Raw genomic sequence first — 12676 nt, forward strand, 5'->3', positions numbered from 1 at the left:
AGAGAAAAGTTTTGTTTTCTTGTATATCTGCAGGGGGGGAAGGTAGGGAAGATTCAGGTTTATAGAGATGCTGTGGTTATGGTTTAAAAGATCCCAGGAGGTTTAAAATCATCCCAAATATCTGTTGGCACCCTAACAGATTTAGGAGGTACAGAAGATTCAATAGACGGTAAAAGCTGGAGATTTCTCTTCTTTTGGCAGGTATGGTAATGCAGCATTCCAGTTAGGCTGGCAAAGATTATTATCCCCATTTTACAGACGAGGAGTCTGAGGTTAAGAGGTTTGGTGTCTTATTAAGGGTCTCACAGGTGAAAAGTAGCAGCACAATAACAAGAACCCACTTTTCCTAACTTCTTTTCCAATGCTTTTCCCTCTGCATCATGTTTATTGACTTGATAATGACACAAATAAAGTAGATTCAGAACACATCACCACCACTGCATAAATAATGAATTGAAGAAATATTTCATTCAACTCCTTTTGCTTCTTCCTTTGTCTAACTACTGAACATGAAATTTGCACATAAGCCTTTATAAATAAATAATTAAAATGTTTTTCATATGTGAAGGAGACAGAGTCTTTTGGATGGTGGCAAATCACCAACCCCCACTCTGAGATTTCTAGTGGTTGCTTGTGATTTTTTAACTTCAAGCCAATTTTTATGACCTAGTGCAAGTCACCAGAGAGAATGAAGGAAGTTGGAAAGGCAAATGAAAGGGATGCATGTTTATTCACAGCGTCAAAAATTACTCATTGGAGATTCTGATTGTGTGGTAAACACACTGCTTGCACCTTGAGACAGGTGGATTTCACTAATTCTAATTTAGGTAGGAGTTAAGGTAGGGGGACCTTTCCTTAAGAAGGAAAAAAATCTTGATATTTTACTGAGACATTCACTTGTGTACCATCTGAGCAGAGGCTCAATTGTTAAATTGTCATCATGAGTAATAACAATAATGATAATAATAATTTATACATCATTTGCTTTGTGCAAGGCACTATGCTAAGAGTTTTACAATTATCTCATTTGATCCTTACAACTACTCCAGGAGGTAGAGGCTATTATCATCCCCATTTTACAGATGAGGAAACTGAGGCAAACAGAGGTTAAGAGACTTGCCCAGGGTCACACAGATAATAAATGTCAGAGGCAAGATTTGAACTCAGATCTTCCTGACTCCAGACCCAGCACTCTATCCACCGTGCCACCTCACTGCCCCAAGTCCTATTTTTCCAGGCGCTGTTTATACTTTGAGACAGCAAATGCTACAAATCAGGGCTTAGTTTATTGTTTTTGTTGGTTGTCTAAACTTAAGAAAGTGATGAAGAAATTGTTACTAATGCAGTTTAAACTGAAAAATGTGTTGTGAGTACATTTTTGCTTCAGAGAGCCGGTTGTTAAACACTGACCAGCACACCACTATGTCCAGGTCACAACAGAACTGGAAATATGCTGACTAATTCCAAGACATGTTGACCACAGGCAGTCTCATTTGAACAATTATGGTAACTTCCCTGGGACATGACTGCAGTTGTATCAGTAATATCAGCAGAAAGGCAAAGTTTCCAAATGACTAATAGAGCGCCAGCAACAGAGTGGCAGGGAAATTTCTGGACATTGCCAATGAGCTACAGGAGATAGCAGAGTAAAGGAACAACAAGGCACAGAGTCAAGGTATAGATGAACAAACCTAGACCTTACCCTTTCCTAGTGCTGAATCATGAGAATTGTCCACATACTGAAGGAAGGTTGAACTTACCAGAAGGGAAGTCATCTGGATTCCCTAGAAACCCCAGGTTCTTTCCCCACTTGACAGGTGTCCAACACTAGTGTGGCACTATAAGTCTGAAGCAACTGTGAAGCCTCCTGAGGGTTCTTTTAAATGTCTATAGGCTTGCATATGAATCCTTTAATTATTCTTTGTTAGGTATAATATGTGGCCTATGTCCCATGCTTGTTAGTTCCCAGAGGAAACCTACCTGGGGACAGAAGCCGGACAGCATAACATTACTCTAAGTAGACTGGCCATACGTTCTCATTCAATGCATACATTGCTGGAAAATTTGGAAATTGTATTTCTAGGATTCTATTATGAATACAATTTTCAACTGTGAAAACACTAACATTACAGACATCTCCCAATAGGGCAATATCTCACCCCCAGTAATGGCAACAACTACTACAATAACAAAAACTCAAAAGATTTTTGAATAGACATATAATATTTTAAATGTGGGCCCAAGAGTAATGTCAGGAAAGTTGCTTGAACAGTGTGTGCTGAGGTGTCTCACTCATTGTTAAATGTGTTTCCAGCTATTATCTCCCTCCCTTTATCCTATCCCTCCTTTCCTCCTTTCCATCCTTCTTCCTATCCCTCCCTTCCATCCTTAGAGAATAACATGAATTTTTTATCCTTTCTGCCTTTCATTTGCAAATAAACACATCTCCTCTCTTCTCCTCCCCTCTATTCTACTCTCCTCTCCTCTTTGTCTTTTATTGCCCCAAAGAGTGAGGAAAGCCTGATCTCAAAGCCCACCTGAAATGTCTTTCCTAAAACCTACTATATGTCCTCTCTCCATCACTGTCATACTTCCGATAAAGGAAATGAGATTGGGAAGAAGAAAGGAATCAGAAATAAAATAGAATTGAAAATTGAATGTTCTGTATTTGTCATCCTGCTTCCTTTAGCATGTGTCTCTTGTAACACCCCATCTGCTGAAAATCTCAAAGGCAAATGTTGTGAACTCTGACTTCTAGGTCTCTTAGGAATAGTAGGTTCTCCCCAGATTTATCCCACCCCCTCATTACCCTGGGAGAAGAGGGAGGAAACCTCATATAAGATTTGGAAATTGGGGATGAGATCACCAAGCTTAAGGGAAAGGGGTCAGGATGGGAGCACAGATAAGAAGGAGGAGAAGGAGGAGCAGGAACTGTGATCACTGAGATGGAAAAGCAGGGGAGAGCCTGGCCACTATGGTGGAAAGCAACCTGGGTGGACAAGGTCATCATCCATGGCAGGCAGATGGGAATGATGCCAGAGAGTTAGAAGAAACCCTAAGCAGCAGTAGATTCTCCCCAAGAAGTTAAGTAGTGTCTCCTTCCCCCCCAACCCCTCTTCCCTCTGTTTAGGTGATACTTTAAAATGTTTTTTAATTGTATCTCATTTTGCTATGCCCGATACCAATAATAGTTTCTAAATCTGATTCTCTTTTTTTGTAAATAAATTTGTTTCCACTAGTCCAATTGATAAGAATTTACTTAGTACTCACTATGTGCCAGGCACTCTAAGTCCTGGGGATATAAAGAAAAGTAAAAATATGGTCCCTGCCCTCAAAAAGTTAAAATTCTAATGGAGCAGACAGCATGCAAAAAAAAATTGTACTTGTAAGCTATATAGTACAAGTGGAAGGTAATCAATTCTTCAATGCTACAGAAATTTTATATGAAAACCTGGGATTGCTTTTTAAAGAATTTGATTGGTGATTGAAGGATGTGCTTAGGCAAGTATTCAATCAATCAATGGGCTGGTAGTGTTTATTACTGAATCAAGACCCATTTGTCCAGATGATACTTTGTTTTACTTTCCCTGATGCTAGGCTGGCATAGGCTAGTGAAGAGGATGGGTGCATCACTCATGCCCAAGTGACAAAAGATGGAGCCTGCATCTTTCCAGGGCACATGTATTCATTTGTGTGTGTATGTGTTCCTAGGCATCGTAGTCTAAAGAAAAGGTTAGTAAAGTTGGCCTCTCTGGCTACAGAGCTCACAGAAATTACAGAAAACATCTATATTGGAGGCCCTAGCAGTACAGGCATGGTCTATCCATTAACAAGGTTGCATGATGAGGAGGGAGACAGTGGGGATCCCAGCTTGCAATCAGAGTGTGCATGAGGGATAGCCCTGATGGTTTTTGTATTTACAGTATATCTATGAGAGGACCCTGCAGCTCCAGCACGGGAGGTTAAAATGCCACTCTGGGTGCTATCAAGTCACAATTTAGCTTTCTGAATGATCCTATAACTCTCCCAAGCAGGACTAAAATTTAAGCTTGGGGCTCACTTAGATTTCCTCGAGACTAGCAGTTCTTAAAGTGTGGTCTGTGGATTGCTAGGGTTTCAGAAAATCCTTTTAAGGGGTCCATGAGGTCAAAATTATTTTCATAATAATATGAAGATGTTATAATTTCTAATATGGTAAATATTAATGGACACAACCCACATAAACTAAAGTTCTTGGTGAGAGGAGTCCTCAATAATTTTCAAGAGGGTAAAGGAGCCATGAGACCAAATTCGTATGAGAACTACTACTCTAGAAGCATTAACTAATTAGAGCCACGATACCTCCTAGGGTATAAGTGCAAGTTTCAAAGGCAAAACTCTGGGTTTTACCCTATAAGCAAGGGGGAGCTAGGAGGAACTAGAAGAGAAAACTCTCCTTCCACACTAGAAGCACCCGGACAACCATTATTTGACATTCCTTAACTTGAAATTATTGTTGAAGAAAACGTCCCTTTCCTTGTCCTTTCCTGCTCGTAAGGGGTATTATTCAGCTTAGAAATGAAGTTGCAATATAATTTTCCCCTAAGTTTTGCTTTTAAACAATCTAGAGTCATAGGATTTTAGAGATGGAAGGGATCATAGAGGTCATCCAGCCCAATCCTCTAATTTTACAGCTACAAGTATTAAAAATAAGTTTAAAAAAAGTTGACTAGTATAAATAGGAACCATAAAGTTGTCTATTCCCAAAGCCAATTCTTTATTTAAGTATGGGCTTCTGCCTTTATCAGGGACATTTGCACATGAAAATATGTTTGCTAAACTTAGTTCCCTAGATATGAAATGTAAGCCAGGAGGAACACAAACATGATTATACAAATGTAAATATGCTTTCATATACAAAAGGCCCTAATGAAAGCAAAGCCCTTACAAAAAAAAAAAAAGCTTTTGGAATAAAGGCTAAACAAAAGAGAATTCACTGACTTTCCTGTAGAATGACTATTAGCTAGAATTCAGTCTTTAATATATTTATACAAACTCAATAATGAAAATAACAAAAGACTATTCTCTGACATACATCTTAGTCATTATTTTTATTCAGACTTCTACCCAGCTATACTATATTTTGAACTTTTATGCTTTGCACCTGCTCTGGGACTTCCAAATAAAACCTGACATTTTCTGGCTTCCAAAGGATGAATATTCACATACATATTTTTAAGTGTCATAGCTATAACAGTGTGTTGACTCATAGTCAAAGTTCGTATGTTAGCTAACATGGAGATTATCTAGATGATCTCGAGATTAGCCAGATAACCTCAAAGTTAACTTCAAGGGTTAGATAATTAGGTTGTAGAGGTAGTGGGAGAGGCTGACAATTTCAAGAAGTTTTTGTTCTTTCTTCCTTTCTTCTTTAAAAAAAAAATCTGAGAGGCAGCTAGGTGGCACAGTGGATAGAGCACAGGCCCTGAAATCAGGAGGACCTGAGTTCAAATTTGACCTCAAACCAAACACTTGACACTCACTAGGTGTGTGACCCTGGGCAAGTCACTTAACCCCAATTGCCTAAAAAAAATTTAAAAAAATTTTAAAAACCAGCAAATTAATTTGTTTTTCCATTACTCCTTCCATAAACACAGCAGCCAGGGAAGTAATATGTATCTCCTCCAAAGTGTCTCAGAATAACAAACTATCAGAGCTGGAAGGGGATTTAAAGATTATCTAATTCAATCCCTTTGCGCAGTGCATCCCACCAACAACATAACAGATCTTTAAAGTATTGTAATGTGTATATGTACATGTATACATGTACCAACACATAGATGCATACATATATGTGTCAATCAATCAACGAGTATTTATTAAGCCCTTACCATGTACCAGGCACTACGCTAACCATGACCAGATTTTAAGCATAGAGAATAACCCTTCTAGTCTTTAAAAAACAGAAAAAGGAAGAGGGGGGAAGAGAGAGAGAGAGAGAGAGAGAGAGAGAGAGAGAAAGAGAAAGTGAGTTTGTTAAAATACTTTTATTTAGTTAGCAACTTAAAATCAATAAAAAATACATTAGTTCAATCTAAAAATTAGCAAAACCCAATTTACTAAATTATTTTCTAATTAATGTTGTTTTCTTTTTTGTTCTTACTCAGAAATGTTTTTATAAATCAGTGTCATTGTTTTTAAGCTTTAAATCAAGCTCTCCCCTATGGTTGAACAGGACCTGTGCACCAATTTTTAAATGGGTCACTTTCCACATATGGGTCTTATAAAATAGATGAGGAGTGACTTTAAAAGGAATGTGACTGCTTTTTTTTAAGATAGGACTTCTGCATAAAAATGAGAACTGTCCTCTTCAAATAGTTACCTTGAGAAGTATCCACTTATTTCAATCATACATTCATTGTTTAAAAACAATTTTGGAACTAGCTTCAGATTCCATAACACATTTTAAAAAATATCCCCAGAAACAGCAAATCAGAAATCCCTCAGAGTCAAAATTGCGATTAAGGTGGATGATCAAGCTGGCTAACACAGTTTTGGTTGAAAACCAAGATGCAGATATAAATTCCTAATAATGATTTTTGTGTGTGGCTCTGTGGAAGAAAGGTTCCAAAAATAATTTGAGAAATGGCAACATCATCATCAGAATGAATGATTAACCTCCCAAGGTGACTATTTTAAAAATCCAGCACTCGTTTTGTGGTCTAAGCTCTAGGATGATATTTCAATGGAGCCATGATCTCATAAGAAGCGCAGTGGATAGAGAGCACTGGCCCTGGATTCAGGAGGACCTGAGTTCAAATTCGGCCTCAGACACACAACACTTACTAGCTGTGTGACCCTGGGCAAGTCACTTAATCCCATTGCCTAACCCCCCCCCCCCCCCCAAAAAAAAGGAAAAAGAAAAAAATAACTTTAGAGCTGAAAGGTACCTTGGGGAATCCTCTAGCCCAAACCCATAATTTGCCTGGAGAAGAAACTGAGATCCATTGAGGCAAAACAATTTGCCCAAGGTCACCTAAGCATAAGTAGCACAATAAGGATTTGAACCCAGGTTCTTTGCCTCCAAATGTAATGCTCTTTCCATTGCATCATGCAGTTGTACTTGTACAACTTAGAACTTATCCTTTTTTCATCATATGTATCTCTTTGGTTACTTAATATGCTGGGACCTTCCTTTGACTTTCTCTGGGTCCTTTAACTCCAAATTCAGCATTCTTTCCACTGTGCTATGCAGACTCTCCAAGGGTACCTTGGAACTATTCCCAGGTTTAAAGCTTGTGGGTTGTCCTTCAGCTATCCCTTCCTCTTGCTACATAGCTGGTCCACTTCCTTCTCCAGGCACACATTTCTACAGTGATACCCTTTTTAATGTTTCTCCTGTGCCATTTTCAGGCTTATAGATTGAAAGCTGGAAGGAACCTTGCATGTTCATGCAGTTCTACTCCCCTCATTTAAATATGAGGAAACTGAGGTGCTGAGAAGCTAAGTGGTTTCCTCATGGTCACGCAGTAGGAAGTGTCAGAGCTGGTATTTGAACCTATGGGCTCTGACTTCAGATTCAGTGCTTTTCCCTCAGTCCTGTGTTGCCTCTATGATGCTCACTGCCTACTCATACCCACCATATATCTCTCAGTTGACCTTTGTGTGACCTTCAACATTCTTTAGAGACTATGCTATTCCATGATGCCATAGTATCACTGGAAAAATGTTGTTCAAAAGATGGACCTCCGTTTTCAGAGAAAAGTTTGGTGTCACTAAAAAACAACAACAAACACTGCTAATGACCAGTATTCCTCCTTTCCTTAAGGCTTGGAGGGCAGGGATGGAAACAAGGAATACAGGTACTGAATGTAATGTATATAGACATATATGGTCACTATGTCAGCTGTTTTTGTTGGGTGGTTTTTCTTTGTTAGAAGGGAGATTTCTATAGCAAGGGACAGATGGATAGAGCAAGTAAATGACTTTAGTGTCAAAACAAAAGGCATTAATAATTTTTTTTAAAAGAACTTCATTTTCCAAAAACAGCCCAGCCTGCTCTCCCCTTCCTATTGTACTCTGTGCCAGGCCCATTTCATTGCCCATCCACAGGGTTTGTCCAAGATACATACACTGTTGAACCAGTTCAATGGGCGGTACACCATCTGTATACCATAGTCTGAGAAATACGTACTTCTCATACATTTTGTTTTTCCTACATGGATAGTTAAACCAAAACTTTTGAATGATGTCGGATTTCATTTAGGAGGCTCTGCAGTATTCTCGAACTTGAAGCAGTCAGCACAATGTCATCTACAAAACCACAACAAAACAAAACAACAAAAAACCTGAGGCCTTCACCATCTATAGCGAGGGTTTCTTTAAATTATTTATTTTTAAATTTTTTTTAAATTTTCAGGTAATAAGCAAGCAAACCAAAAAAACCAAATCTGTCAATCCTTATCTACATAATCAATAAATTCCCACATTAGCCATGTCTGAAAATGTATGACTTTTTCTACATTTTAAGTTTTTCATACACTGATCAGAATGTTAAAGTATTTCAAAGTTGCTTTTCTCTATAATGTTATTATTGTATAAATTATGCTCCTAGTTCAATAGCAGGGGTTCTTAACTTAGGGTCTATGAACTCTTATTTTTTTAATATAACTGGTTTCCTTTATAATCGTATGTATTTTATGCCATTTAATTTTTATTATTATTTAATTATTATGCTTTTTTTTTTTTTAGAAATGATTATAAGAAAGAATCCAGTGGCTTCAGCAGATTGCCAAAGGGGCCTACCTATGTCACAAAAAAAGTTAAGCCCTGATGTACATAAGATCTTTCTTTCTTCTTTTTTGTGCCACCATCCTCAACAAAGATACCAAATACCTTCGGCTAATTGTTTTTGTGAGCTGGTTTAAAAAGTGAGGCTCATCACTTTATAGTTTTGCCTTCTTTAACTTGTGAATGAAATAAATTTCAATATTACCAGAAAATGGAATAGCAGGCAAAGGGAGAAGAAGAAAATAAAATAAAGCAACAACAATAATGGAAAACATCCTGCCTAGATAATAGGGTAAGTTATCTTGATGTCACATTGTTTCTCTTCTTCCATGAGAATGAGTTCAACAGAGTTCATTGGTGTTGGAGACCTCTGTAAGGAAACTTTCTACCAGTGCAATAGGAAACTGTTGTGCAATTTTTTTTTTTTTTTTTTGGTACTGTGAGGGTAAATGACTTCCCGTGGTCTCACAGGCAGCATGTGTTAGAAATGGAACTGGAACCAGGGTCGTCTGAGGCCAGCTTTCTGTTTCTTATATCAAGTTGTCTCTCATGATGTCTCATGCTGGTGATTAAAAGCAATCAAAGGAACCTCAAAGAAAAATCTTCCCCAGAGAAGAGGCAGGCTCGGGACACTCAGGGAGAGAAACTAGATGCCATACTGAATCAAGGTTAGAGAGATACCACTTCCAAGGGGCAAGTTCGGAAGTGGGGAAAGAACTTACAAAAGTACTCTAAAGACCAGAGAGTCAGAAAAGAATTAGGAAAAGAAGCACTCTTAAGATGATTCAAATGTATTGATCAAGGCAACATTGCTTTGTTATATGTTAATATGCTATATATAATACGTATATTATATATCTAATTATATATATTAATATTGCTTAGCCATATGTTTAGCAAACTGGCCTCCCATGCCATTATGTAACCCTTGCATTTATGTTTGATAAAAGAGTTTGCACTTTTTCATCAAATATGTTAATTTTATTGTTAATGCAGAAGGTTAAAAAAGCAATAGGAAAGGTAGATGAATACTCTATTACATAAACCCAGATGGAGGGGTCTAGACCCTATTTTGACAGAATAGAATAACAGTGTGTTGTGTGTACCTCAAAATGTTCTATAGCCTGAATAGGCTTAACTTCATTCAAATCTTTTGAGAAATTGCCAACACTTTACTGTAATATTTAAATAGTGCTATCTAGCAATGGTCTAGCATAGCTCTCATTCAGAAACATGCATGCGTAACTTTTTGTAGGCCAACTAAAAAACTGGTTAGCCAGTAAATGGAAATAATTTTATTGATATTTTTTCAACTTGTGTAGAGAGTCCTTGAGTTTTCTATTGGCACATAGTATTAACAGGAAATGAATTTTCATAGATTTAAAGTTGAAAGGGCTCTTAGAGGTCATCCAGTCTGCTCAGACTCCATTGACAGTTAAGAAAACTGAGGTCCAAAGAGAGAGTAAGTGCTTTGCCCAAAGTCTCAGGGGTAGCAGTATGGGACAGATCTGAGTGTTGAACTTGGGTCCTTTGGCTCCACATTAAGCACCTTTGCCACTCTATCATGCTGCCTCTCCAAGAATCTAAGTCCCCATGTATGTATTTTAAATCAAGGAAAGAGATCTATGAGTAGTAAGTATATTCAAGGTAAAAATATAATAGTACAGCTAGGTCCTGATTAGAGTGAATAATGAATCCTGTGAAGTGGTCGCAGGTAATCAAATTTGTACTATTCAAGGTTGTAATTATGTAAAATATGGCAATTGGTTTCAATCCAATGGAAATATGCAGTGCAAATTTGAATAGTGCAACCACTTTATGGTATTCATTATTCATACTAATAGGAACTTGGCTGCATACTTTAAAAATATTTTACCTTCAAAACATATATTTCCAAAAATGAGATCCTTCTCATCAATGACAGATCATTTTGCAAATCTTCATATGCCAAATGCCAAAATTTTGGACAACAGGTAGAAAAAGTACTATATTTTATGTCAAGGATCTGGGGTCAGATTCTGGCTCTGCTACTCCTTCTGTGACTTTGGGCAATTCCTGAGTGAATGGTTAGACCAAACTCTTTTGAATGATAGGGATCTCATCTAGGAGGTTTTGTTACATTCTATAGAGTATGATCATTTAAAAAAGATACAAAAGGAAGAATTTAGTACCCACTGAATTGAGTCAATATTTACATTTATACCAGGAGATATTGTTTGATCTAAAGTCAAAACCAAACATTTTTTAACTCTAACATTGTAATACTTTTTTTTTAATCTAGAGTATAAGTACCCCAAAGTTAGGAAATTATAAAGACAAAGAAACTGTATTACCCTTAGATTTTAATGAGTAAAAAGCTCAAATGCTCATTAGAATTCATTTAAATCTAGATAATTCTTTCTTCTTCTTCTTCTTATTATTGCTACTTTTATTTTTCCCTTTTTGTCTGCTATTCCTTTTTGGATATTGTACTGAGAATGGGTGTATATGGATAGCCCGAGTGCTAGACTGGTAAACACAAAATATGAAAAGCCAGACAGAAGCCTCCAACACATTGAGTGGATCATATTTGGAGGGTTTACAGAAAGATGCAAATGTGAATTGTACAGTATAAGGCATAGAGGAATTCAAGTTTGCGCCATTAACAGAATACACAAACCCTAGAAATCATGAATCCAACAAGGAATGTCTGGAACAAATTTTAAAGAATAAAATTAATTTGCAAAGTAATTTATAATAATGTGAAAAAAATATCACTATAGAAAAAAGCACGTTAGATTTCTGAAATACTTTACTGGATGAGAGCATTTAATGTCTCACTTCACTTTACTGAGTCAAATGCTTTTTTGTAATCAATAAACACAGTAAGATATTATACTTTCTATATTTTTAGTCAATTGTATGAATGTTAAGATGTGGTTTTCTATGGGAAAATGTTTGCAAAAACCTATCTATTCCTTTTTCATATTTTCATCAAGGATGACTTCAAAATGTATGTAGACCATTCTCATAAAGATTTTACAGTAGTTCTTAATGTCTTCTTGGTAACCTTTATTTTTCTTGAGAAATAATACTGTTGGGGCAACTATTTGGCCCAGTGGATAGAGCGCTGGCCCTGCAGTCAGGAGGGCCTGAGTTCAAGTCAGGCCTCAGGCATTTGACACTTGACACTGACTAGCTGGGTGGCCCTTGGCAAGTCAGTTAACCCTGATTGCCTCACAAAAAAGAAAAAAGAATGAAAGAAAGAAAGAAAAATAATACTGTCTAGGTCAAGTTTTCTCCCATTCTTTTGGTATTTTCCCTTCTTTGAGATAGCTTAAAAACTGATTTTTCAGTGCCTTCAAAACTGTATATTGCCTCCAACCCTGATTTCTGCTAACTGCCCTTCCCAAATTCATCTTAATACCATCTCAACTTCTTTATATAGAACAGGATAATATAAAGTGCTTTCAAGAGTGAGGGAGTGCTAGCTAGGGAATAAGGGAAGGCTTCATGTAGGAAGTGTTATTTATATTGTGCTTTGAAGAAAACTAGCAATTCTAGCAGTGGAGGTGAGGAGGAAGCACCTTCAAGATGTATGAGACTATTAATCCAAAGGAAATTAAGCAAGAGATGGAACTTTTTTGTAAGGGAAATAGCTTGTAACTAGAATGCAGAGTATGTAAAGAAATTAATATCAAATAACACTAGAAAGGTAGGTAAGAGTCAGATTGTGAAAAGTTTTCTTTTTTTTAATTCTAGGCTGAGGACTATGTTTATCCTAAAAGGAATAGGAAGCCATTGAGTGTTTTTGGGTAGAGGAATAACATAGTCACATCTGTGTTTTAGGAATATCAGTTTGCCAATGGTGCAAAGAACTGATTGGTAACTGTTAACTGTCTAGATGAGAGATGATTAGGGCCTGAAT

This window comes from Vombatus ursinus, unplaced genomic scaffold (genome assembly GCF_900497805.2).
Source record: "Vombatus ursinus unplaced genomic scaffold, bare-nosed wombat genome assembly UNPS02014832.1, whole genome shotgun sequence".
Classification (NCBI taxonomy): Eukaryota; Metazoa; Chordata; class Mammalia; order Diprotodontia; family Vombatidae; genus Vombatus; species Vombatus ursinus.